We start from the raw sequence: 27,473 nt of genomic DNA, 5'->3' as shown, positions 1-27,473 counted from the left end.
CAGTGGTGGTTCTCTCGGGGGCATTCCTGCTGAAAAGTTCAAAGGGCTGCAGCTGTAGTTTGTACCTGGGATTCCTTTTACTCAAGTCAATCTTCTCTCTTCTGCGCAGCGCTGGGAGGCTTTGATTCCGAGGCACCCAATGGGTTAATGCTGTAATGTCATAATGCTTCTTAACGAACTAGCTGGTACTGGCCAGGTGCTATCCAGCTAGAATTCAGTGCCAGTGAATTCCCCCGCCAGCTCCTCATTTTTGGATGGCGATTGCGCAGCCCCAAATGCCAACGTGTGGAAGCTAATTTACCATCCAAGGCATCTGTTTCTTGGCAGACTCCATGGGCATCTGCAGAGGTGGCTTTGAATAGCCTTTCTCTCTGTCACATGCTTAGAGACTTGGGGAGGCCAAGCAGGGGGCCTACATTGCTTTCCTTTGGTTCAGACAGCTCACCGATACCACCGGGAAAGCGGAGAAAAGCCTTTTCTTTGCAGATGATTGGCTGCCCATCCCCAGCTACCCCTCTGGATTGTTACCGCTGGGGGGGCATCTGCTTAGGAACAGGTTGTTTCCCCATTCCCCCGCCCCACACCCCAGACACACAGGCCGAAGTCAGAACCCTTGTTGGGGACACCAAGACTGAGTGCTGTAGGAATGATTGTGGTTCATAAGCAGATGTTTATGGTTTCAGGTTGGTGGGGGAGTGAGCAACATAACCGTCAAAGAAACAAAGCTACTTGTGAGACTGCCATATCTGCTGGAATAAGGGAAGGAAAACGTAACAAGTATTTACCCACTACAGGGAAACACCGCACAAGCCCCATTAATGAGAAGATCAGGGAAAGCTCATCCCGGGTTCCCGGGCTGGAAGGGCAGTTCTGTGGATGCAGAGAAGTGAATGGGGAGGGCACCAGAGGCTGCTTGGCCACATTAAATGTAAAGGGCCAGACTCAGAAAGGCATGCAGGGACTGCGTTCCTATTAAAGAATGCAACCTCGCAGCAATCAGAGTGAATAGAGACCAGAAAGCAGTGTTGCCGGGTCTCATAATAGTCGGTGGGTTTTGTTCCCTTAAAGCCCCAGCTCCTGGAGTCATTTGATTCTAAGGAACGCTCTGCTTTTATTAAAAAAGCGTAACTTTCTAGCCCTCAGGCTTGTAGACAAAAGCTTTAAACTGTCTTTTCTAAAGACTCAAATAACAGACGGCAAATAATAAGAATCTCATATATACTTTTAAATCTCATAATTGTTGAGCACTTTGGGCTGGCAATACTGAAGAATATCACCAAGGAAGGGGCTGCTTCTCTGTTGTACATCCCACCACTCCAACACAATGCTGCTTTCATGTAAAATAAGTTAATTAACATTTTCCATAGCACCTTGTCTTCCCCTAGATTCCGAAGTGCTTTATGTGCCACTGGTACCATAGATGCACAGAGTCACAGGAATGCAGTTAGTGCTGGGGTGGAGGACTACAGCCAACAGGTACATTGTGTGCTGAAAGCGACCACAAACAAGTACATGGCATGCTGAACAGCAGTGAAGGAGGGGAAATTCTGGTTAAGAACACTAGGACCAAACTTTTATATGGAGTGCTACTGGAGAGATGTGTGCTTCAGGCCCCTGAAAAATTAGGGCACTGACGTTCTGTCTACTCTGTGGGCATTTTGCTTTCACTAAAGCAAGAGATCTAAGAAAGAGACATTCTATATGTAGGACCTTTTCAATAAGGTATAACTCCTTTTTTTTTTCCAAGGACTAACAGTGTCTCTATCAACTTTCAGAAAGTTCAAGTTTTCTTCATATCTCTGCTGAGCAGACCTTGCTACGGCCCCTCATTCTGAGGGTTGTCACTCAAGTTTAGTCCCAAAGTTAACAACAATCCAGACAGATTTAGTGTCCCTTTTTAATTGCTGAAAATTGTTTATTTCAGAAATAATTATGAAACCAAAGTTAGAGAGAGAATAATGTATACTAAAGGAACGAATCTCAGAGCATTTTAGGTTTCCTGCATGGCTAATGGATGTCCTTTCTTTTGGGCCTTTGTCATACCCTGCATCCCACTTTTGCACCACGGCAGGCCAAGAAGCAGACTCCTGAGGTTTACAAGCTGGGTCAGTTCACAAATCAGAGAAGGTGCTCAAGGCTGTTTACCATTTCTGGTGTCCAGTGTGAGGCAAAGGGTTTTTTAGTTCCGTTCATGGCAGCGCAGGATGACATCAGTATGAAGATAAGTCTGCAGGGCTGACTCTAGGTGTTAGCTGACTTTCCCTGCTCCCACTACATTGACTCTTGTCTCCACTTAAAAGCAGCACCACTGGTGAGACAAAAAAACCAAACAAATGTAAATGAACCTTCACCTGCAGCACCAAAAGGCTCCTGGGCAGTCACCTGGCCCCCCTTTGTGTCTTTGGCAGGTTCCCTGTAACCTGGCCTCCCATTACTGCAAGAAACATCGTGATCCCTTGCTGAAGAAGTGGTGGAGGGTCCGGAAAGATCTATGTGAAGGCCAAGGGAAGGGAAATTGGGTTAGTTACTGGCTAACTCAACTTAAGCCAGTTTTAAACCGATTTCAGTGCATCCACACAGGGAGTTGCACCCATTTCAATCAATTTACAGACTGATCGGACTGGTGCAATTTTGAGGTATAAACAAGGCCTAAGTGTGAAAAAAAAATCACAGGTGATTCTAGTTTGCACTACACTACAGTTACGTGGGAGGCCCAAGATGAGCTGACTACATTCCACGAACAGGACCTACCAAAGATCCACATATCAATAGAAACTCTTTGTCTCACTGAATTGTCTGCTAAGGACCTGAAAGTGCTTTTCAAACATTAAAAATGATGCGGGGTGGGTTGGGGATGTGAGACGAGTCAGTATCACCACCATATCGCACCCTGCGCTGTGTGGCCAGCTCTTGTGATATTTAGTGTTTGTTCTTGAAGCGCCAGTTCCTGGAGTCAGGTGAATATGGGAGACTCTTGGGTTTCATTTTAAAAAAAAAAGGTAATTTTCAATTCTAATGTCTGCATGGAAAAAATACCTTGAAAATGTGAGTCAAGTGTATCCCAAAGGTTTGGAAACCAGAAGGCAAATCAAAAGAACCCGAATATATTGATTTCCCTCTGTGGTTGGGGGAGAGCATGACTTTTGAATGTTTGGGGTTGGCAATACAGCCAGAAGTTTAACTCTCAGAGTAGTAAAAGGAACTGTGCTCTTCTGAGGTGTTCTGTAATGAAGAATGATTTGCTCGTTCAACCTAGCAGGAGTCCCATATCTGTCCCAGGGGCTGCACCTTCCCAGGAGAAAAAACTATCCAACTCCCACTCTGTCAGCTCTGCCGTAGCGTCCTGATGATTGTCGAAGGACCCCTTCCCTCAAGCAGGATATCTACTTCACGCTCCACCCACCCTGTTTCCAGTGCTGACCTTGTGCCGCCCTGCTGTGACACTGGTACTGCTCCCTCATCCTGGGCCCCAGCTGCATACCTCTCACCTGCTGGGTTCCAGCTGGTGCTGACAGGAATTGGGTAACAGGAGGAAAGAGAGGTGGGCGAGCCAGGGGAACAGTTCAGGTTTCCTGACTCCCATTCAGCCTTGCACTAGCTACGAGGTGACGCTCGAGAACTCAGCTGTGTTACAAGTTCTACCAGTCATAAGGAAGGTCAGCTTCCTCTCCAGAGAGGGTGTAGCCATGGCATCCTGTTATCTGTCATTCCCCTGGCTGACCAGGAGCAGCTCCTTGCTGTGCAATTGTGAAAAAGGAAAGCAACTCCAGGGCAGAAAATGAAGAGCTATTTCTGAGTGGTTGCACTGTTTTGATCGATGGGAGAGGGGAGGCAGACTATGTTACAACGATCTCCTTCAACATACAAGTTTGGGCTGGGTGACAGGACTTCTGGCCGCTGAGTGGCTCTGAGTCACAGACTTTGCTGCTCGGATCTGATGTGCATTTTTATAGCAGATGCTGGGGAAGCGAGGGGGCCTCTCAAATACTTGCATCGCTTGGAAAGCTAGGGCAGACGGGGGTGGTTCTGGTAGTTCTGGCAAGGGCAAGCACAGCTGGTGTTCATGGCTTTGCAATGCTCCTTTGTGTGCATGTGAGTAAAGGGGAAAGCAGTGAGGTCTCTTTAGTTTTTCCAAGCAGGATTCCTAGGAAGGATGAGGTGTCTTGGAGGTTTCCTGTGTGAGCTTTGCAGGAAGAGGACTCACTGGCTTTTTGAGGTAATCCTCTTGGATCCATCCTTTTTTTTCCACTGCCCACTCTGGAAGGCAGAGCAGATCTTCATGCTGAGCAGAGGGGGAGGCATCTGTCGTTGCTGCTGCTTTACTGACCAGTGGGTGCCACTGGAGAGCAAGGAGAGATGTGCTGCCTATGCACCACTTCCTGCTCCTGTTTGCCGAGGAAGTTTCAGATCCAGATGTGATGATTCCAACCATCTCCCTGTGTGTGTGATGGGGGACTAAAGGATGGAGGAGACAGGCACTGCAGGTCAAGTTGTGCAAGACACTTATGGCTGCAAAGGCTGGCACTGGTTCATGTCACGCCAGAGGTGCAGAAGCTCTTTGTCGCAGGGACTGTGTTTTTGTCCTGTGTTTGTACAGCACCTAGCACAATGGGATCCTGGTTCGTGATGGGGCTCCTAAGCTCTACAACAGTATGAATAATTGTCAGAGAGTTGAGGGATGTCTGTCGGCTGGGAAAAAAATGGGCGCTTCATTTCCAATCTGAGACTATTACAATTTATTTATTTTGTAGTAATGCGTGAGAGGCGCCAGACACCAGTCAGGAATCAGGGCTCTATTGTGCTAGACAAAGACCGGCCCCGGCCCCAAAACATTCATGTTTTAAGCGTGAGCTGCATTATCAGAGCAATTTGGCCCAGATCCTCCCACTGAAATCAATGGGAGTTCGGTGCCTAGATGCTGTTGAGGATCTGGATGTTTGTGTGTAGGGTACTGAGGGGGGGGGGGGGGGCAGGGAGCTGAGGACAGAAGAGGCAGGAGTTATTGCAATTCAGAGCTGTGTAAGGGGGAGCGTGAGCATCAGTTGTTTGCACAACGCAGCTGGCTATGGTCAATATTATTGGGCCCTCCTCTTCATGGGTATTAAATATACCAGCAAAGTTTAAAACCGACTGTTATCTCTAAACTCTAGTCACAACTCTATGGCCATTGTTTTCAGATCTCACAAGCATGTCTACAGGAATAATAGCACTTTTATGCTCTGAGAGCTTTACAAATATTATAGAATTAAGAAAACAACTCTCTCTAACTGCTGGGCAGGCAGTTGCACAAACAATTATACCCAAATGCACGTTTATAATGCATTCTTTGACAATGTGGCCCTGGTTGGATCTTCGTCATCTGCTCGTTTCTCTGCTGTCCCCCAAACAATTTTTAATCACAGGAAGTTCCCACCCTTTGCAAAACTGACAATGACAATAGCAATAATAATAAAATGGGTATAGCATGGAGAGATGACTTGCTCCAACTCTGCAATGAAAATAAATCAGAAGTAAAGGCTGATAGGGAACATAAGCATGGATTCTGGATTCCAGTGACTCTGGTTTTTAAATACCATAGCTTTTAATGCAGGGAATCGAATACAAAAGAAACAGCCCTGACTCATACTCTCTGATTTCCAAGTGTCGATAAAACAAAGGGCTAACAAATAACCTATATCGTTGTTTACTCCACTACTTCACTTCCCCCCTGCATTTGTAACAAAAAGGAACCAGGGGAGGATTTATCCGTGTGGCCTCCTGTACAAGGTGTGAGTGTTTGGCACAAATCCTGTGACTCATTTCCCTATCCAAATCCAGACTTTTAATTTAATTTAATTTTATTTTGCAAAGGTTAAATCGTTCCCACAGGGTGTAAGAAAGGGTTATTGAAAGCAGCAGGTCCTCTTTTGAGTACTGCACTTCTGGTAAATCTCTGATCCAGCATCCAGTGGTTAACCACTGATACAGGAAATGACATTTAACATTTTATCGCTAAGCCAGAAGTGGAAGAACAAGGCGAGTTGCTAGCGAGGATGGATCATTGCCTGTTTACCTTCCTCTTAAAGGCGTACCACTCCATTTTAAACATGTTTTTCTCTCCTTGTGTACCTTTCTGATTAAAACTGAGAACAAAATAATACATGGAAAGCCCAGGCCCTTTTTTCCCCCCCTGGTTTTTGCCTATTACAATGGGCCAATGCATTTCCAGTGATTTAAATGCTTGGTTACAAAGGCAAACACTTTCCTCCTCTGTCTGTGTCCTTTGGAAATACATCCCCTCTCCTTGAAGGAATTGATTATGGAAAATCAGGGTTTCAGTAGCTGTCACTCGTCCCTCTGAATCAGTGCTAACCCGGTCCCCGGGCATAGAGCTCTGAGCTGCTGGAGGTTCCTTCTTTTGAATCAGAGTCAAAGTTGTAAGATAACCACAGAATTCCCCACAATCAACTGTGAGAGGATGTGTAAAACAAGAGAGAGAACAAATTAAAATCAACATCAAAATACAGGGGTGGCAAACTGCCGGCTTGACCCTAGTGGATCTCACGCTCTTGCCTCTCGTAGTGGGCCAGGGCATCACCAGTTACCCCGTCTCCCCAGGGGAGGGGAGTAGGGACCAGGGCCCACCCGCTCCTCTGGGTCCCAGCCCAGGGGCCCTATGATTAGCAGCTATGTGCTGCTGGCACCGTGCTCACAGCTGCAGTCTTTTCCCCTGGGCTAATTTCCCCCCCTCTGTCCTCCTGGCTTCTTGAGCCCGGTACCTTCCTCAGCACTTCCGTCTGCTCCTCCACACAACTCTGCACTCCTGCACACAGCACGGCACTCCTACTCCTCCAGCTCACGCTATATCACAAGGGCCAGATCTTTGGCTGGTGTAATTTGGCATGGCTTAATGATTTCAATGGGACTATGCTAATTTATGTCAATTGAGCATCTGGCCCACAGACATCGCACATTAACCACAACAAAAATACTTGGTCTGATCCACTAAACACTCTGATTCAGATAACAAAGCACTTATTCAGAGAGAAAGCAAGTGAGACCCCAAAATCAAATTATATCTCAATGTCCAGGTAAGTGTGCAAAGATTGCCAGATCAGCCTATCTAAATTGCAAGAGTGTCAGAGGTTTTCACCACATGTACAGAAAAATATGAGACCAAAGGGAAAGGGCATTTTTCTCCTGCTAATAGGCTACATAGGCTATTTAACTCTTTTAACACAAATGATACAGCACAAGACACGTTTCCAAAGAGTTTTGGGAACATCCAAAATGTTAAGACAAATGGAGGCATGAATAAGTGGGGGAGCAACATATGTTCTGAACTGGAGGTGAAGGTGGAGAGATGAAGCTGATCTCAAGTTAAAAAAGCGTTTAGACTCTGGCTTAGAGAGCATGGCGATAGGGACCTTAGAGAGTTGGGGTGAACAGGAAGTTGAATAACCAGGGTCCTGTGATGATATAAAATGAGGCACTAACAGGGGGATGTGGAAAAAATGAAGTGTTACTATTTCAGGGAGTTCCGCTTGCAAGCTCAGGCGCTAAGCTAGTAAAGTTGTTGGTTTTTTTGCCTGCTACTAATTTTCCTTTCTGGCTCTGGAGATTTGTGTGAGTGCAGAAGGCAAAAGGGGAAAAAAAACCCATTAGAAACTGCTTGTGCAGTGCAAGCGAGCGCACTGCTAGGACGAGAAGCACATACGTTAATGCACCAAGGGGCAGGGACGAGTGCGTGTTTGCGAACCCCAAACTGTGGCCCTCAATTATTATTTTAGTAACCTGATGACGTATTTTTTCATGTGCAAATGACCGCCTAGCTAAGGCACACAGATGGCCACACACAATCCCGGATAGTCAGTCTCATGGAGTACTTAGGGCAGGGAATTATATGCCCACACACCTTGAAAAATCTGGACTTTTCCCACCATTCCTGCAAGCTGCTCTGCACAGGCAGACCCCTGCATGTGTGTGGGACCCCACTGACTTAACCAGGGCCCCATGCCCTGTCTTTGCCTGTGAAGAGTAGCTGGCAATGACATGACCAGGGAGTTATGCTGCACATAGGGAAACAATACTATTTATCCATGCCATTGATGGCATCTAGTCACACGCTTGAAACGTGTTCTTTGAAAATGTGGCTCAAACCAGATCTTCTTTCTTTCATTGTGACTCTGCCACCTGCTGTCCCCCAAAGTACGTTTAATCAGAATAGCTTCCCCTTTCCATGCCAACAAGCCCCACCACTACAATTATAATAAAATGAAGGTAGCCTGGATAAATGTATTGTGCTGGTGCTATAAACAGCAGCCAATGCTGCTAAGGAGTATCCGTCCTGCCTTGTTAACGCACTCACTATCTTACATTAGCCACAGCCTTGGTATCCTGGTTACGGAGTTTGTGCCTGGTCCCTTTACTTTGGTGCATTGAGTTTCTGTCTGCCTCCTGTCACAGGTAGACTGGCAGATGGGCACAAGCATCACAGCACAGCGTGTTGCTTTGATCCATCTCTTTGTGGATGTGCTGTGGGTATGAATTATCATGCTTGTGTGCCCTCATTCGTCACTGCTAGGTTCATTAATTCAGGGAACTGCAGATTAAAAGAAGCTGCAAACCAAACTAGCTGGGGGTGGGGGGGCGTGGTTAGGTTTGTTCTCAGCACTCTCACATGGGAGGCTCTGGTGTGTTTGTTTGCCTTCCAGCATGTCTTTCTGTGCTGTGATTCTGCCCGAAACTAAGCAGTGTTGGGGTGGATCAATGCTTGGTTTGGAATCCTACCAGGAAAAATCTGCAAAAGACGTGACAGTTAGCGGGCTTCTTGAGGCATTCGGTGGCACTTTTCACTGAGCCAGTGATCCAGAACGTTGCTGGCACACTGTGCTGCTGAATTTGTCCACATTGGGTGTTACTGTGTGGAAAGCCAGGCTGGAAATGTACAGTGCGCCGGTGTAGTAAGTCAAGGTGCACGATAGGACTTTAGTGCCCTGTCGCAGCATCCAGATGGGATGTTCCTGCATGGCAAGTTGGTGTGCTGTAGTTCACACCTTGCCTTGCTGCACACTAACATCCCTTCATCGTTTGGGCAGGACCTATTATCAAGTTCCATCTGACCACTTCTGGTGGCTAAAGACTTCATGGCCATTTTACTAAAAATAAAAGTGTGTCCTGGGCTCATGTTCTGGCCAAATTCCAAGTTGGGGGAATACATTCTGCCTACCTAAGCTTCCTCCTGGGCTTTTCAATGGATGGCATGTTCCTTTTCACATCTGATCTTAAACAGTTTGATAGTGTGGCTGTCAGACGGTAGTTATGCTCCAGCCCAGAGCTGTCTGCATTTCAGTGGTGCTGCATATGCATCATTTTAAAGGGGTTGGGTGGAAGGTACAGTGTATATCAAATACTAAGATCATTGTTCTAGGGTAAAACCCGAACCCTGTTGAAGTCAATGTGTTCAGTCATCGGTGCGTGCTAGGATTTCACCCCTAGTCTCTAGCTTCTTGGAATGGCGGTGTCTGTACACAGCACACTCAGCTCCTGAGGAGAGAATGATCCAAGTCACTCAGACCAGATCTCATTGAGTCCCATTGTACGAGAAGATCAGGGAAATCTCATCCTGGGTTCCCTGGCTGGAAGGACTGTGGTGTTGATGCAGAGAAGTGAATGGAGCGGGTATACAGCAGGATGAGTTAAGGGAAGATATGGAGAGCTCAGGCAATCCCAAGGGAAGCAATGGAAGGAGACAGTTGGCTCCTATTTTGCTTGGCCCATGTTCTGAAATGTCACATGCACCAAATTCCCTTCTCAGTATGGACATAATTTGTGAAATCAATCTGAAAGTGACGTTATTTCTGAGTTTGCTGCTTGCTGAGAAAATCTGTTTCACTGGCAGTAAGGAAGCATAATGTGAGATTCTAAGTCCAAGCCAGCCTCCTTCAGGCTCTAATACCTGTGCAGATAGTCTCCATTTTGTTCTCAGTGTCGTTTTTTATTTAACCGCTGGCCCGTTGGTGTGGAACACCCTCTGCACGAAAAATCCATAAAGCCGATACTTTGAGATCCCTCCTTAAAATTAATCTCTAAGGTGATGTTTACAGAACTCTGCCAGCTGTTAGAGTCAAGGCAGGTAGCAAGCTGAGAGTAATGCTACTGATCAGCTTGTCTGCCTCTATTAAACAAGCAAGCAAAACCCCCTAAGTGCCTATAAATTAAGGCCGCAGCTCATCTATGAAAATATACACTCCTGTTACCGTTACTGTTCGTCTTCTCTTCCTTCCCACCCAGTTTGTACTATGTATCTGTACAGTGCCTAGCAGAACTGGGCTCTGCTCTGGTTGAGTTCTCTGGGTCCATACAGTAGCACAAATAATAATAATAAGCACTGAAAGTTCTGCAGAATTCAGGCAGGACGGAAACCGATTTACAGTCAGTCACAGTGAGCTCCAATCTAGGTAGTTGGAATCCCCCTTCAGCAGGATTGCTGCTGCCGCTGACAGGCCCCAAAACACTCACTTAGATGACGATCGGGTAAGGCTGAGTGTGCGTATTTGTTGCAGAATCCATGCAAACGTTTTGCAGGACTAAGTCCACCCTATTTTAGCACGTGGCTGCTTTTTGGTGCTGTCACCGGACCTCAGTGGGTAACAGCTGAGAATGCCGAATTCAGGACAAACTGCTGAGAAGCAGGGCGGAGTCACCCCAAACTGGTGGTTATTCTATCAGTAGATGATAGCAAGCCAGTAACAAAGTTCAAAGAGGGAGTGGCCAGTGTTATGAACTTTATTCTGACTACAAGTGTAAAGGCATCCGTCACGAACGGTAACGGTTCTTCACGTTAAGGTTTTAGTGTCAGACCACGTGGAACGTTGCATCCAGTTCTGGGCACCACGTTGCTAGGAAGGAGTTCAGAAAAGAACTACCAAAGTGACAAGGGAGGGGGGTGGATTTATGAAGAAAGATTAAGAGTTTATACTATCTATAATGGGGCTAAATGATGGGAGCGTGATAGCAGCTTCTAAGATCTTCAGGGTGTAAATACCAAAAAGAATAATTTAGAGTGGTGCAAGAAGGTGTAAGTAGGAGTCGTGGGATTTCTCTGAGAAAAGGAACACTTCACTGAATATCAGGAAATACTTCCCAAGAGTGAGATGTGAAATGGCGTTGCAAGGTGGAAGTGCTATCCCACGGCACATTTAAACCTGAGCGCACAGAACGCCACAAAATGTGTTATAGGGAACTATCCTTTATTGAATGATAGACAGGACGGGTGACCTAACGGATCTTTTACATCTCTAATTGGTCTGATACTAAGGAGAAAAGATGTATCGAGATGTTTGTGACTTTCACATATAGTATATGGCAGGCTTAGGCAGGGTGGATTGAATTAAATCACCAAGTGGAAAGCCGGAATTTAAATAATTGATTTTAATCAACGTTTCCATTTGTACTTCAGCTATTTTCTAAAGAAAGATGCATTCTCATTGGTTGATATAATCATTGCTTCCATGGTGGGTGGATTCAGAATATTGAGCCAACTAGAGATCAGGTAGGGAGACGCTATAAAATAGGAGTATCAGACCACCTAGGTGTGCTCAGGGGATGATCCTGGCGTCTCTTGATACATGATGGCGTCTCTTGGAGTCAGAGGCTGGGTTCCAGCCCCAGTGATGATTTTGCCAGTCCCTTGCACGCAATAGCACAGCCCCTGAGTCCCCCCACCACAGGATCAAACCCTTAATACAGTGCATTGCCTGTTGTGCCATATTTATAGATTGAACTGAAAAGTTTAGATGCTTTTCCCCTGATCTTTCTTACATAGAAAAGTAGCTTTTAATTCAAAGCTTTTGAGAAAGGCTCATGGATTCAGCATATTAATTTTTTATTTAGATGTTTTAAGAGATTATAATTAGTTTAGTCCTTAACATATTTCGTGTTAAATTTATATTTCATTTAAAAGAGGCTTATTCTTAAAAAGAAAAACTTATAATTTAAATAACAAAATAAAAAACTGATTTTTAAATTTCTTTCCCCCTCCAAAAAAACTATTTTTATCCACCTGGCCTGAGCTCATCTTTCACATGTAGTGGTGACACACTGAGTTGTTACCAGCTTGAGTTTTTTCCATACTAACAGATGTGCCTTTCCTAACAAGAGCTTCAAAACTGTGATCCGAGAGCGTGGCTGGAATTGACCATTGTGTTTGGTAACACTCTTACCCACCAGGATTTTGGTAAAACTTCCAGCTTTCTGGGTAGAAAATGTGAAAACTTCAGACCATGTGAAAAAATTATCATGGCAAAGCAGAAGAGAACGGTTTCCTCTTGCATGTATTGAGAAAGCAGCTAGCATATCAATGAGACCATCTTTTCTCTGGCTCTGCAGTCCAGTGAGGACTCAGGGATACCTTCTCGGAACACGAGAGGCGCTTGGTTTTGTGGTTCTCACATGGTTTATGCCAGCTGTCCCCATCCACAGTTCTAGTGGGCTACCAAAATAACCACAGCGATTTAAGTGCTGACAGTGTGCTCATTCTATACAAGACACAAACAAGAAGACAGCCCCAGTGCCAAAGGGTTTACAACTAAAATGTTTTAAAAGCATGCCTCTCTGGTCTGACAGTGGAACAACCCCGCGGTCTCTCCTTTGCACGAGAGTGGTATACTGTTCAGTCCATTGAGTAATGCAGTGAGCTCAATACTCCAGGCGGCTCTAAAGAGTCTTATTGTTGTCTAGCTATTCAGAGATCGGGTGGTCAAGGTTTAATTTCAGAGCAACTGGAACTAACCAGTGGCGGAGGGGAGGGAGAAGGAAAACAATAGGTGTAAGACAGTGGCTGTGTTCTGAATGCTTCACCTCATTGCAGAACATTTCCTTGAGGTGTGTCCTCTTGCTGCAGCATTGTTTTAACCCCACACTCATTAGCCTTGACATTCTCTCTTGACAGTATGCCCTCTGTATAATCTAAGGCTGCTCTTGGAAGATAAGGGTTTTGTGTACTGCTTCCAAACAAAGAATCTGCGTAGAAACTCACAAGGAGTGAGGTCAGAGAGACGCATATGTTATCTCGAGAGAGCCTTATAAAGTGAGATCTCTGTTTAAAGCCCCTTTTCCTCCAACCTCCTGTAGGGTGCTCACGCTTTTACTCCTCTCCTCTGCAGTCCCTTTCGTCATTCTAAAGCAGCATAAAAATAATCCAAGCTGCTCCTTTTTAAAACCCGTTCTAGAGATCTGCACATGCAGCTCCACATAAGACACTAATGTCTCCACTCCTGTGCTGTGAACTCCTAGGTCTGTTACTGCTCTCGTTGGCACTGCCTAGGGTTCTTGCTGCCTCATCCTGTAAACATTCAGGCCGTGTCTACATTCCCACTTCTGTCGGTATAACTCTGTCACTCAGGGGTGTGTGAAAACCACCTCCCCCTGAGTGACACACGTTACAGTGACACAAGCGCCGGTGTGGACAGGAGAGCTTCTCCTGCTGACACACATGATCTGACAGCCGCACAGCCGCCTCCGTACAGCGGTGCTGCTGTAAGCTCACTAGCGCAGACGTGGCCTTAACAGCAGTGGCAGTGCTTACTACTGCGAGCAGCTGCATGGACTTACCAGCACTGCATGCCTCAACGCTGACGGACATCTACTGGAGCTGAGGGCAGCATCTCCCAGGACTGGGCCTGAGACCTTTTCCTGGAAAATATAAAGCTCCCCACGTGTTTTACACAGAGTATCCAAGAAGCAGCAGTTTCCAGTGGGAAGGCCTGGTTTCCAATTTTGGAATGTTGTTTCCTGCCATGCCGTTAGAACCCCTTCTCTCTTTCTTCCTTTTGCTTTTCTTTCTTTTCTCCATCCAGTAGCCTTCCTTCCTCACAGAGAAGGGCCAGGGTGCCTCTGAAAGCAAACAAAGCACAGGACAGGTTTGGCAGGACCTTGCCAAAGAAAAATATCCTCTCTCCATTTGAGCAGTTCTGAGTAATGATCTCTGGAGCACACGTGGTTCAGACTTCAAAGTCTTAGTAGCGGAGCTTGTTTCAAAGCTGATTTGAAACAAAGAGCGACACAAGTGAAAGGCTAGCAGGAAATGAGATACTTGCACTGAACAGATTGCCCGTAGTACCTAGAGCCATCCGGGTTGCATGGCTTTTAAAAAATTCTCCGTGAGCTTTCTCTCCTTACCCCACAGAACTGCAGTAATGACTATGGGAGATGAATGCTTCCCTCAGTGCTGCTCTGCTGAGCACTGCAAGAACAGCCTGCGGTTCCCTCCCCCCCACCCCCCCAAACACTCACTGCCTCCTTCCCAATGGACCATTACCTTGACTAGCGGCACCAAACAGCCTGGCTGGTGCCCTTCAGTGCTGACTCTGCCAGGCCAGCTCCCAGGCTGAGCAAAGAGACTGCCTGCCATGCTGTTTTGGGGGATGTGGAGAGGGGTACAACGCAGACTAGACAGAAACCACCAATCTCATTTCTCCACGTGCCGTCTAAGCCGGAACCACTCCCTACAGCACTAGGCATCCCAGATGAGGAGCTGTTGTGATTAAACCTAGGAAGATGGGGGGCCCCCACACCATCCGACATTATAGTCTTTTACCCAGTATGTTTCTCTTGGTTTGCTGCTTGCTTTCTCCTTTGCTTTCAGACACACACAACTCCAACTAGTCCCTGTGTTTGAGTGCAACAAGTCTCCAGTGAAACCCCTTCGTGGTCTGCATTGCTTGGCTGCTGCTCAGTCTTGTGTATGGCCTAGACTGGAGCCTTGAGATGGCTTGCGTTATCCCCACCTAGCTTACTCCAAAAAGGAGCTTAATTGCTTCTTCCCCTTAGCCTGACTGAAGGGTTGGGTGGCTAGCACGCCCCTCAGATTAAGTGAGGTCTGTGATTGCCTCTAGCACAAAGACATCCTTGATGGCAGCTGTTAAACCCCCACAGAACAACTACACCCCACCACCTCTCTGCCCATTGTCTCCATGGAGATTACAATGGGGACACCCTGAAAGACTTGTTTTAGGTCTGGGCTATACGAGAAGGTTAGGTTGGCGTAATGACATCAATTCAGGGGAATGCAAAATCCACATCCCTGGGTGGCGCAATTAAGCTGAACTAAGGTTACGTCACCACTACAAAGATAAGTCGATTTATGTTAGATCGACTGACAGCCAGCGCAGTAATTACTGCAGTGGCTGACGTCCACACTACCCTTCCTGGGTCAGTGGTGGAGTCCTTACTGAGTGCTTCCATTGACTACAGAGGGGCCGTGCGGGGATCTGAGAGCCCGGTGTCTCAGCTCCGCTGTCAGCTCCCGGGAGCCTGGCTGCCCCACAGGCGCTTGTGCTGTCAGTGGGCTGCCCATCCCCAGCTCCCAGTTTCCTGCTGGGAGTAGGAGTTCGCTTGGCCATTCCCTGCCAAGAGCGGGGTCCAGCCACCTGGGCTTCCTGCCCCAGCTCCCAGCAGGGAGTGGGGTCTAGCCGCCCAGCTCTCCAGGGCAGCCGGGGGAAGCTGGGCTCTAGGAATGACAGTCAACAGCCGGTGTAAGGAGCACAGCGTCTGCACAGACTCTGCGTTGCCCTAACGATGCTGACCTGAGGGGACAGGGGAGTTACATCAATGGGAGGAGCATGTCAGTGTGTATGCCGCCACCGTTTTGTCAATGAAAGTCAGCTGTAGTGTAGTGTAGTGTAGGCCAGGGCTACGTCCCTGTGTTGATATGGCTAGGCTGACGGAGGAATTCTTCTGTTGACCAAGCTAGTGCCTCTGGGGAGATGGATTACCTACACCAATGGGAGAACCCCATCCGAACAGGTAGCATCTACACTGAAGCTGTGCTGCTGTCGCGTGTTAAGTGTAGACAATTGCCTAGACAGGAAGAAAAGAAAGACTTGAAAAATAACAAAGTATAGAGTGCTGGGCACACTTGGTGCTCTCACTGACAGCTGTTCTGTAAGCCATGGAAAGGGATAGGCTATGCTGGTCCCAGTCCCTTGAGCGCTGCTCTTGAAAGGTAGCCAGTTGAACCCCAAGAGTCCAATTTCATCTTTCCATGATCCCATGAGAGCGGGGTCGTGCAGGTTTTGTGGATCCCTTGAATCTAACAAACCTCCGGAAATACTTTGGTTTCTAAGTTGAACTGTGTGTACTTCACCCAAGACTCCAAATCTGGTGAACAATTCATCCACTAGAACTTCTGCTACTCACTGCCTTTTGGTTTCTTATTGGGTAAATTCAGCTCATTTTGTAAATTAGCCCATTGCTACCAACACAGATTGATTGCCAGACCTTGTCTTAGTCAGAAGTCCAAGCACACCAACAGCAATGCGCACCATTGGTGCCCCCATGAGAGACTGTTGCACAGTGGATCTCCTTGTCTTAGGGGGACCCTTCGTTGCAGTGCACTTCTCCCTATGTCTGTCCCTTCCCAAATGCGTCATTTCTCCCTTGCCAACTAGGATGATTTAATCTTTTCTCTTCTCTCAAGCGAGCAAAATGTTCAGTCACCTTCATGTTACTCCATTGATCAAATTGTTGGGAATTGCATGGCCACAACATGTCCCACTTACATCAGTGTCCATGATTTTTTCCATGCGGTGAACCCTTATTACAACAAGAAAAACTTTGAGGATCTTCCCCCACTCATCTTGCCATAAACCTGTGCTCACTGCCCTTGAGGGGGAGGGGAATTAGACCCCTCTCCCCCGCCCAGTTTGAGAAGCTGTGTCTTAGGTTAATGGTAAGACAAGGAGCCTTTAACCAATAGGTGCAACCCTAATTTGCATTAGTAGTTACCAAAATAGTAACCATTTGATTGTTGCTTGGTGGTCCAGGTGATGGTCTTGAGTCCTGTTCCTACTGTATGCGTGCATAAAAAAAGAACACTGTCACAACTGGCCCCTTTGTCGGCAGTGTCAGCAGAGAGGCGCAGGACCATGTGGCCATGGAGAACGAATGAACCTGTCATTCTGATAGGTGGTCTGTCTAGTTCAGGACTGAGGCTTGAGGTGAAACCAGCTTATATCTTAAGTGTCCTCTGGACAAACAAAAAATGTAAGGAACCCTGGCTGTCAATCCAGCGTCATCAACAACACAAAATTCTCTGTTGGGAAACAAATCTTCCCCACCGGTGGCTGAGTTCAACGCCTCCTTGTTGCAATGAAGCTGGATTCCCCCTTGTGGGGATGTGTGGTTTTCTCTCTTGACACCTACATGTCCCCACGCAGCTTTCTCACACTGATATGGATGGCTCATCGCCTTCACTAACCCAGATAGATGTTCAGAGGCCATGGTGATGAGCGTGAGATAAACACCTGGAGAAAAGGAAAAGGAATTTGAAAGCAGCCACATAGCAGCTTTGGCACAGCTGGACGGAACTCAGACATTACTGGATAAATTAAAAGCCCATTAAGTTTCTTTTTCCAAACTCTGTGAAATGTATTTTACTCAGATACCCATTTAAAAAGCTCTGAGACTGAAGCGGGAACTATACCAAGAAACAACACACTGGAATAAAGCAGCACAGGTGAACTTTCCAAATTAACAGTCCAGGACATTCTAGAATCCAAGATAAGCAGGAACTATTGAATTGTCCTTTATTCTGCCAACAGCTAGTGACACTTCATCTACCGTTACCTCTGTTTGTATTGGCACTCTCACTGAGTGATGTCAAGCACACAAAGATTGAGAACACCTTGATCCTGGCTGTTCCAACAACACGCCAACTTGGCTGGAGCCCTGGTGAGCGGTGACAGAAAACACACAAGGGCCACCCATAGACAGGGTTATTGAGAGCCATGAAGTTACAATATTTACCAAGTCCTACCCATGGAAAATACAAGCCTCTTCAACTTCAGCATTTGCCCCATAGCGAGGCCTCACAAGGACTACTGTAAAATGATATTTTAAAAAATTTATGGCTTGGCTCATGAGTCAAACAGAGAGCCTATTGATTCTGGAGGTGCAAGTTGCACTGTGTTTTGACCGTTGCTGAAAGGAACAAGAGTCTGTAAATAGTATGGGTTTATTTGAGGAAGTGCTTCTGCTGTGTTTTCAAACTCCATGTGAACTTCACAGAGTCAGTGTGCTGCAAAGTAACAAGCAAGAAACTCAGAGGTTGCCCCCAGGAAAGTATGATGGGAAAGAGTTGGATTGGAACCTGTCAAGAATATCTGAGTTCTAATCTTCACTCTGCCACAGGCCTCGAGTCGTGCTGGAATGCCCCAGAACACCATCCTGTCACTTTTCTGCAGGGCTGTAATGGCAGTCTGGTTCGTATCGGAAGTGCATTCTGGCGGCACTTCTTTTCCTCTGGATGGCAGTGCATTTGACACTTCTCTTTTTAGGACTGGAGCACTGCTCTGCCACTGACTTGCTGCGTAGACCCCCACGTCTTTAAAATGGACTCTGGTTGGGTGCCTCAACTTTTGGGTGCCCACCTGTAGACACCTCAATCCTGATTTTCAGATACGTTTAGCCCCAACAAGGTTTTGACTTCAGCCAGAGTTCTGGGTGTTTAGCACTCCTGCAAAGCAGTTTGCAGGTATCCAGCGCTGAGCATCCGAAATGACAGACCTCTTCTGAAAACTTCGTCCTGAACCTCTCGGCATGGCAGTTTTGCCTGTTTGTGATATTGGGATTGGGATATGTTCCTTACAAGGACACAGGGAAGATTAATGAATAGAGAAATTAATTAACAAGATGCTAAACAATTCTAAATACTATTTGACAGAGCAAGAGAGTGTGTGTCAGGAGACCCAAGCTCTATTCCTGGCTTTGCTGGCTAGTTGCGTACTCTATGGCAAGTGACTTCACCTCTCTGCCCATTTGTGAAATGGGGAAGATATTCATACTCATCTCTTGCAGTGGTGTTGTGAACATCAGTTAAGGTTTGTAAAGCCCCCGGATGGAAGGTGCTACACATGTGCAATAATTAGCATTCAGTTGTAAACAGAACAGCAGCATGGAAGCAAGTAGCCAGGTTGCTTAATTGTTGATTATTAGTTATTGCAGCAGCACCCAGAGGCCCCAGTCAGGGATCAGGGCCCCATTGTACACCAGATAAAACCAAGGCAGTCTCAATTGCAGAGAGAATATATGATAGTCTCCATGGTGGTTATTAATTGAACCAGAGATAATGAAAAGGCCGTGTATGGTGGGGCACCAGTGCACTGAAGCTGGTGTGGAGGACAGTTCAAGTGGACGGGAAAGATTTGCTTAAAAGATACAAAGAGATCATGTGCCTAATTCAAAGCCAGTAAAGTCATTGGGAGCCTCTCCATTGGCTTCTGTGGGCTTTGGCTCGTCCCCCGGATGTCTTGGCCCAGCAGTTACAGTGATTGGCTGTGCAAGAGACCCGAATTTAATGCTAAATGTGAGACTAACTCTGGACAAAAGCAGACAAGGAAAAATGCAGAGGTTCCCTGTGGGTAAAAGAAATACCCTCCGAGTGATACCCTCCTGTGCCGTCTTTGAAGTGGCACTAAAGTATCTGAGAGGATCACTGTACAGCTCCTTGGCTGGATGTTTGGGGCTGGTGATTTAAAGGGCCAGGAGATGGGCCGTGCCTACCTAACCTTCAGCTTCGAGACATAAGACGCAGGCTTTTAAAAAAAAAAATTCCTGAGGCCCTACGGGTGGTTAACAAAATCCGCATTTTTCATAGCATGAGGTCTAGAGTTGGGCAGGAAATGGAATTTCGGTCCTTGGGGGACTTGGCGATTTCCAAAAACAAAAATGGTAGTGCCAGATTGGAATGAAAAGTGAAAATGTGAAATTTCCCACTGAGCTGAAACGGTTGAAAAATCCTGTTTTGGAAGACCCAGAATGGAGTCTTTGAACATTTCAAGCTGGCCACGAAAACAGGGAGTTGGGCAGAGCTAGGTAGGCCCAATCGCCTTTCCTCCTGCCAGGGCAGAAGCCACCTATGCCTGCCGATGGGCAGAGTGAGGGCAGCTGGCTTCAGCAGTGTTACTGAGCATGCTCGGTCCGTGTGAGCATGCTCACTGCAAGCCAAGCAGCAAATCGTTGGCGGGAGGGTGGGGCACGTGTACCAGGCGGACAGCTCAGGGAGCTGGCCGGCCCCTGAACCAAGCTTCCCAAGTAGCCCAGGGAACTGATCACTTGGGAACCCAGCCAGCCCACCTATCTGTGAGATGGACAGCTCCGCGAGCCACAGATTACCATTGGGAACCAGTCTGGTTTGGTCTAAAGTGCCATCAGAATGGACACATTCCTAGGGAACACTCTGATTTTGATGGCGCATCATTTTCTGTTGGGAAAATCTTCTGTCCGAACCTTTCCACTCGGCTCTAGTTATGTCTACGGGTGCTGTGTGCGAGCACACATCACTGCTCCTCCAGGGTCCGCAACTGAGAAGAGAGAAGTAACAGAGAGCTGGGGTCTGCCCGGTCAGGCCACGAAGTGCATGTCCACACACTGCAGCTGGGACCCTGCCTCCCCGCCCGGGTAGACAGACACGCTAGTTCTGATGAGCTAAAACTAGCAGTGGGCATGGTGGCACGGGCTCATTGCTCATGCACAAGCACGCCTGACTGTCTTGGCAACAGCCACACTGCTAGGCTTAGCAGCCTACCTGAGCAGCACTAGCTCATGTCTCTCTGCCTAGGCTGAAAGGCACACTCCCACTCGCGGGGCAGACACACACTGAGAAGATAATGCTTGGGAGTGCTTCAGCCTCAGTGCTGCTCTTGATCACCAAGGACGAGTTTCCTTCTTGTACAGCGCACCAGCACTTAGATCCTCAGAACAGGGCTTTCGTGGGATCTCTGTGGTGCATAGGCCTTGTGCTGACCCTCGGCATAGGCCTGAATTCTGCCCTTAAAGTAGGCCCCGATTCTGCAAAGCGTAAGGTGCTTTGTGCTGCATGTGCTTCGGTGCTTTGCTGAATTGGGGCCTACTTGAAGAGCAGAATTCATGCCTGTGTGCAGTGGGTGAATGAAAGAACCTGGTGAAGAGGGGGGAGGGAAGCAGAAAGGGAACAGAGCAGAGAAAGACCTCAGGCTTGTCACTTCCCATGGATGGTGGAGAGGGGTGTAAAGCTGTGCCGGGGATCCTCAGTGAGAGAGAATCCCTCGGGGGGAGAAGCATAACTAAATGCAGCTTAGGCAAATGCTAGCGATCACGTTTGAGGCTGGAATGCCTAACCCTGAGAATGAGGAAACTGCGATTATCATGGCGTGTCCTCCTCTGGCCCAGGAGGGTGTCTGTCTGTCTCCAGGCGCCAGGTGAGAAAGCAAGTGCATAGTTAATTGCTGTGGTGGCACAACCTCCAGATGTTTGGAATACTTACGCAGAGTCTTCCTTGTCTGTGATGTGGTTAGCGTTGCCGGCAGTGAGGTACAGAATGTTTTACCAGGCATCGGAGCAGACAGAGCAATAAACCCATGGGATGGGCAGCGGCCTGCCACTGGCAGAATGATCTCTGTGGCTGACAGGAACGTTGGGTGGGTTAGAAGGGCGTGAAAATAGAGCATAGGGCAGCGAAGGGTTTCTAAGGCCAGCTTCTTCTGTCTGCTAGGCCGCCAGCAGCATGATGTGTGGTGTTAGAAGCCTCCCTCCGTGAGGCTGGTGCAGATGCAGATGGAAGTGTAGCGCGAGGGACTGTGGGACTCCTCTGCTGTCTGCACCCGTCAGGCTGGTGCAGATTCAGGTGCAAACACATTGCTGGGGATTGAGGAACACCTCCTATGGGCATCCCCAGGGATCTCACAAAGATTACATCTCAGGCAGAAACTGACCGAACTCAGAACACTAGATCTGAAGCCCCGCAACTTTGGGCAAGTTTGGACCCACAGCTGGATCCAAACTACGCACCTCAGGCCTATCTCCAAATCCCCTCAATGTTCAGAGAAGGTAAGAGCCAATCGTTATGTTCTGGGCCCATCCAAGCATGCCCTGGTAAGCGCACTGTGTCTGACTTCAATAGAGCGATAGCAATTTATAACAGCTGATGATCCTGCCCATTTGTTTTGCAAGGTGCTTTAGGGAACCAGGAGATACCTATTCAAGGAATCACAGGCAGTTCTAGAACGACACTGAGTCATTCAGAACCCCCTTCTGCGGTGAAGGCACGCACTGGGAGCTTCTATAAAGCCCTTTCTCCTTGTGTCTTCATCTTCTTCATTTTATATGTCTTCCAAGCACCCTTTTCCACTTCCACCCAGGTGGGGAGAACAGCATGCACCGGTGACTCTAGCTAACCCGTTGTTGTTAGGACTGCCTGCCGGAGTAGCGTAGCCAGTTCTGTCGCTGCCTTGAAAGTCAATTCAAAGGTCACATCTGACTCTCTTCTGTTCTGAAAATGAAGCACTTGATTGCTGCATTTTTATAGATACATGCCTTGTTGTTTAGGTTACTTCTCAAGGGGCCTGAACTCTATTAAAATCGCTCCTGGCATAGTGGCTTTGGCGTAGAGAGAAAATATGCAGGTTGGATAAGAGAGAGAAATATGTGGGCGGGGAGAACACCGCCTATTGCAATAATCCTCTTGCCTAGAAAATTGTTTTCGTAAGGGAAGAAGGAGACTTTAAGGAAGGCAATTTGTTTTTGACACATCCCTGTGTTTTTCTGTAGGGCTCACTGAGCAGCGGACTGACGCTTCATGCAAGCAAAGATTGGTACACAGAGATCACAGTGCAAAAATCTAAGCGGAAAACAATTTCACACACCTCGGTATGTTTAACTGAGGGAAGACAGTGGTTGGAAGAGGGGACTGGGAGCCCTTGCTTGCATTCTTGGCTCAGCCGCCGAGTCACAGTGCAATCTGAAGTAAGGTAGCGCACAGCACGGCATTGGAGTGCTCAATATGGACACCAAGGAATTTTCAAAACTGTGGGTGGGCTGGCCAGAAGCTCTGAAAATGTCGCCACTCTGAGTGCCGCAGCTGCCTGGGTGCGCTGAAATGTCGCCTGGGGTGGGTTTCGAAAGGCAGCTGTTCCACTAGCTGATGGTACCAATGCAAAAATGTCCCTGCACTGCTCCTGGACCCCAGCACTAAGCAAGAAGCCGAGCCAGCTTTACCTGGTGATTGCTAGGAAGGACACATGTAGGCACAGGAAGGAAAGCTATCAGAAGAGCGGACACTGCTTGGGTGCCTGTGGCCAGCTGATCACGTCATTCACACTACGCCTGCACAGACTCATGTGCTCACGGCAGTCTAAACAATAGAGGAGGCCAGCAGCTGCATTCTGAATGAGCTTTTAGATACGGCGAGTTGATGCAAAGACAACGAGAGTCCTGGAGCACTTTAAAGACTAACCCAGTTAATTTCTGCAGGCATGAGCTTTCGTGGGCTGCAACCCACTTCATCAGATGCGAGGAACAGAAATCAGATGGGGGTATAGATATACATCCAAGGGTAAGGAACAACAATGGGGAGGGAGGTGTTAGCAAAGTCCATTCAGTTAGGGTAGATGAGGCCTATTCACAATCATTGATTAGAAGGTGAGAATGTGTGAACAGTGACGATTACTTCTTGTAATGCGAGAACCATTCCAAGTCCCTGTTCAGACCCAGCCTGATTGTGCCAAGTTTGCATAGGAGTTCCAGCTCTGCAGTTTCTCACTGAAGTCTGTTTTTGAAGTTTTTTTGTAGAAGTACGGCAACTTTCAAGTCAGCTACAGAGTGTCCTGGGAGATTGAAGTGCTCTTCGACTGGTTTATGGATGTTACCATTTTTTATAGTTCACCCTGGAAGTGACAAATGCATGGATCTCTGTAGCCAGGTCCTCATCCAGGAAGAAAGAGCAGAGTTTCTGAATGATCTGAAAAAGACAAAATCCCCAGGAAAGCAACTGGAGACTAGCATGTGTTTGGAGAAATCAGACAGACCCTGTGCTGTAATGAACTGACTTCTCCGAAGACTTTATCCTGAAATGGATATCTCTGAGGATGGGTCTGAGGGCAGTCCCGTCTCCGGAGAACAATACTGGAGGATACCCCATTGCTTATTTGAAAAGAAATCTCTTTCCTTTTGGAAAAAGTGTCTGTTATAGAAAAGAAGCATGAAATGGGCAATACAGGTCCTCTGCTCTTTTGTACCTCCTTAGAACTCCGTTTGTCCTGGTTATTGATCATGTCCCCCTTTCATGGCTGTGAAAGATAGCAACCCCAAGAACATGAGTGACAGCAATCGACTTCAGCAAAGCAGATGCAGGGGCACTGGATGTTGGCTACTTAACTGTTTGTTAAGCATGACTGTCATCCCCTGAAAGGGAAGGAAACAACCAACAGAGAGAAAATAATGGCTACATCTGCAGTCAAAAGCCATGGAGTGTTTTTCAAAAATGATTGTTCAGGATGGAGCTCTTCTGAAGGACATCAGCCAGCTGTCCACATCCACTTAGATGGCAAGACAGCTGTTTGCTTTCACATTACAGAATAATAAACGAATGTTCCAAGGCTTTGGAATTCAGTTATCCAGGCAGGCTTGCTTGGAGATGAGGTGCCTTGAACTGGAATCGCGGTTTGACCAGGGATCATGAAGTTAGAACAGATCAGTGCGAGGAAAAGGGGGTTTGGCAGCATACAGATAAGGTAACACACCAGAACTGCACGGCAGCAAGACATTCACAATCTGCTAGAGGAACTAGAGTTTCCAAATGACATTTGAGGCTAAAGGCATTGGAAAGATAGATATTACCTGCAGTCAATCAAGATACGACTGAGGTTATGCTGGTTGGCTGAGGGAATCAGTCACAGAGATGGAAAAATGTCTCTCTCTGCAGCTACCTACCGTCTGTAACCCAGTTTGCAGCCGTGGGTCCCTGCTGGATCTGCAGCTGTGGCCAAGATGGTTTTTAACAACTGCTTCGCCAACAGGCTGCACCCTCTTCTTTCAGATGCAGACCTGGCCACAATGTCCCATGTCTTTGTCACCTCAGGATGGATTTACTGTTTTATGCTGTATGGGGGGCTGTGCCTTAACACCCCTTTGTGATTTCCACTGGATCAAAAGCCTGGTCTACCACTTGAGGGATATTTCTGGTAAGGAGTAAGTCAATGCTCCATGATTTGTGCTGGCTACCATTTTGTTTCTGGGGCAATTTAAGATTTAACTTATAAATGCCCCCAAACAGTTTGGGCTTCGGGTATCTCACACATCCCCTCTCCTGCCATGTCCTGTCATGGCAATGGAGATCAGCCCAGAAGCTTGAATTAATGACCTCTTCTTTGACTTGTAATAGAGGCTAGGGACAGGTGTTTCCCACTGAAGGATTCTCAGCTCTGGAACTAGCTCCTGGCCTCAGCTTGCCAGAGCCCAAACCCACCGACTTTCAGCTCGCACGGCAGAGCCAGCGTATTCTGCTGTTTGTTTCCTGAGGATGAGCGACCTAGAGTGGGGAATGGGCAGTTGAGAGGGGGTGATCTGGCAGGATTTGGAGAGTCATTATTATTATTATATGGAGTCTGTTGTAATTATGTATTGGATATTTGATCAGGACAGAGGATGGTCACACCTTCAAACCAAACAAACTGATTGGAATTGAAATAAATACGTAACAATGAACGAGAAAGAGCACAGTATTGCAAAACTTCTCAGATCAAAAACACAGGAATGGCTCTTTAAGAAATGAACCAATATCCACTCCCTACCCAGGACTGTCAGTCTTTGGTTCTCACCCGCTCCCCACTCCTAGTTGATGTGTTGGTCCCTACTGGTTCAGAGGTTAGAGAGATGTTGCTGCCCCCTCTACTATTCCCCCAGGAAGATCTGGTTGAATGTTTTTCTTTTAAACTTTTTCTTTTTTCTGAAAAATGGCTTTTTGACAAAAATAAAAATGTTGGTTTGGGGTGACTTTTTTTTTGTGAAAGACTGATTTTTGTTTTCATTTTTGAAAACCAAAAGCTGAAAATATTTTGGTTTTTTTCATTGAAAAACTGAAAAATTAAGTGAAAATTTTTTAACTAAGTGAAAAAATATTTGTTTCTTTCCCACCAGAACTTCCAATGATATCAGAGGTCCATGCTTTAGCCCTATGCCTAATGCCTATGGTGTTCTGCATTCCCTCCTGACCCCTTGCTGATCAGTTGATGACCTGGAGCATGAGACTTGGGTAATTCCTGATTGGTTCACCATTCCCTATTCCTAATGTCAATTTAAAATGACTCCATAAAATAGTAACTGTTATTGGAATAAAAAAGTGGTTTTAGCATCAATTATTGTTTTGCCTTTAGCTGTCTTAGCAACCCAAATCCAGCAAAGACATTTAGGAACCAAAGGAAAATATCTTTATACAGCATTTCCCTCACTTGAAACAGCTGCCGTACCATTAGTATTGGCTGGAGCACTTTTTTGTGTGTGTGCTTCAACTGTAATAAAGATTTCAATTATTCATCAGCACAGAAGCTGTTCGACAAATGCCCAGTTATTATTCATCTATAGTTACCTCGCATCCTGTTTCCTTTAGATGTACTACAAGCCTCTTTATGCACCAGAGAACCTGCACATGGTACAGATGAAAGAAAATTTGGTGTCCTGCACTTACTATTAAAAAGTTTGCAAGGTAATGAGGTTGGAAGAGGTCCAGGGACACATTGCATATTGGCAGGACAAGTAGGTTTTAAATCTTTTCTTGCGATAATAGTATTATGCATTTCTGTAACTCCTGCCCTGTGAGGAGCTGAAAGCACCGTTAGTCTTACACGATCCCTGTTGAGCAGGTAACTATCATCATCTCCCATTTTACAGCTGAGGAAACTGAGACACAGAGCGAGCTGCCCATGTTCACAATGGAATACCGTGGCAGAGCATGGGACAGAACCCAGATCTGCTAACTCCCAATCCCTTTCTTTAGCCAACAGAGAATGCTCCCTTCAGCCCTTTCAGGATGTGGGATTGTTTCACCCCTGAAGAGGAATGTCAGGGTATACGAATATCAGGAGAGGGAGTTGCTGGGAAACTAGCTCACAGTGACTTGTGGGAAGCACTGAAGGGAACATTGTTGACAGTATAAAACCTGTTCTGAACAGGCAAAGTCACCTCCCTTGTGCTCGTTTATTTTAATTGGGGCAAGGGACTTAAGGGACTAACTTTGTATGTCCCTGCACACAAACAAAGTAGCAGCGCTGCTTTTATGCAGTTGCACCAGGAACTTCAGGGGTTTGTTTGATGTTCATTTTTAAGATTCCTGGAACATCTGTGTGTGTCTTATAAATGTCACACTGCATATATGTGCAATACTATACGCCTACAGGCCCTGGAGGGGTTTTGGAACGATGAAGAAACTGACTCTAGGAACAGCAGAGTTTAGCATTCAGTGCGACAAAGAATGTCACTCTGGGGAAATGAAATGGGCACAGTCCCAGTCGGTAAAGCTGGTGCCACTTGGTACACTTTACTTATGTGGTCCATAATTACTGACAGCACCTAACCACACAGCGAGCATGAGATATGCTCTTTGCTGCGGGAGAACAGTCCCGGCGATGTGCTGTCCCATAGCACGGTCAGTCCTTACAGCTCCCTGCCACGCTGCAGTGGTG

Source organism: Emydura macquarii, unplaced genomic scaffold (assembly GCF_026122565.2).
Source record: "Emydura macquarii macquarii isolate MOO-44397 ecotype Brisbane River unplaced genomic scaffold, CSIRO-AGI_Emac_v2 contig_3122, whole genome shotgun sequence".
Classification (NCBI taxonomy): Eukaryota; Metazoa; Chordata; order Testudines; family Chelidae; genus Emydura; species Emydura macquarii.
This window is presented reverse-complemented; position numbering follows the sequence as displayed.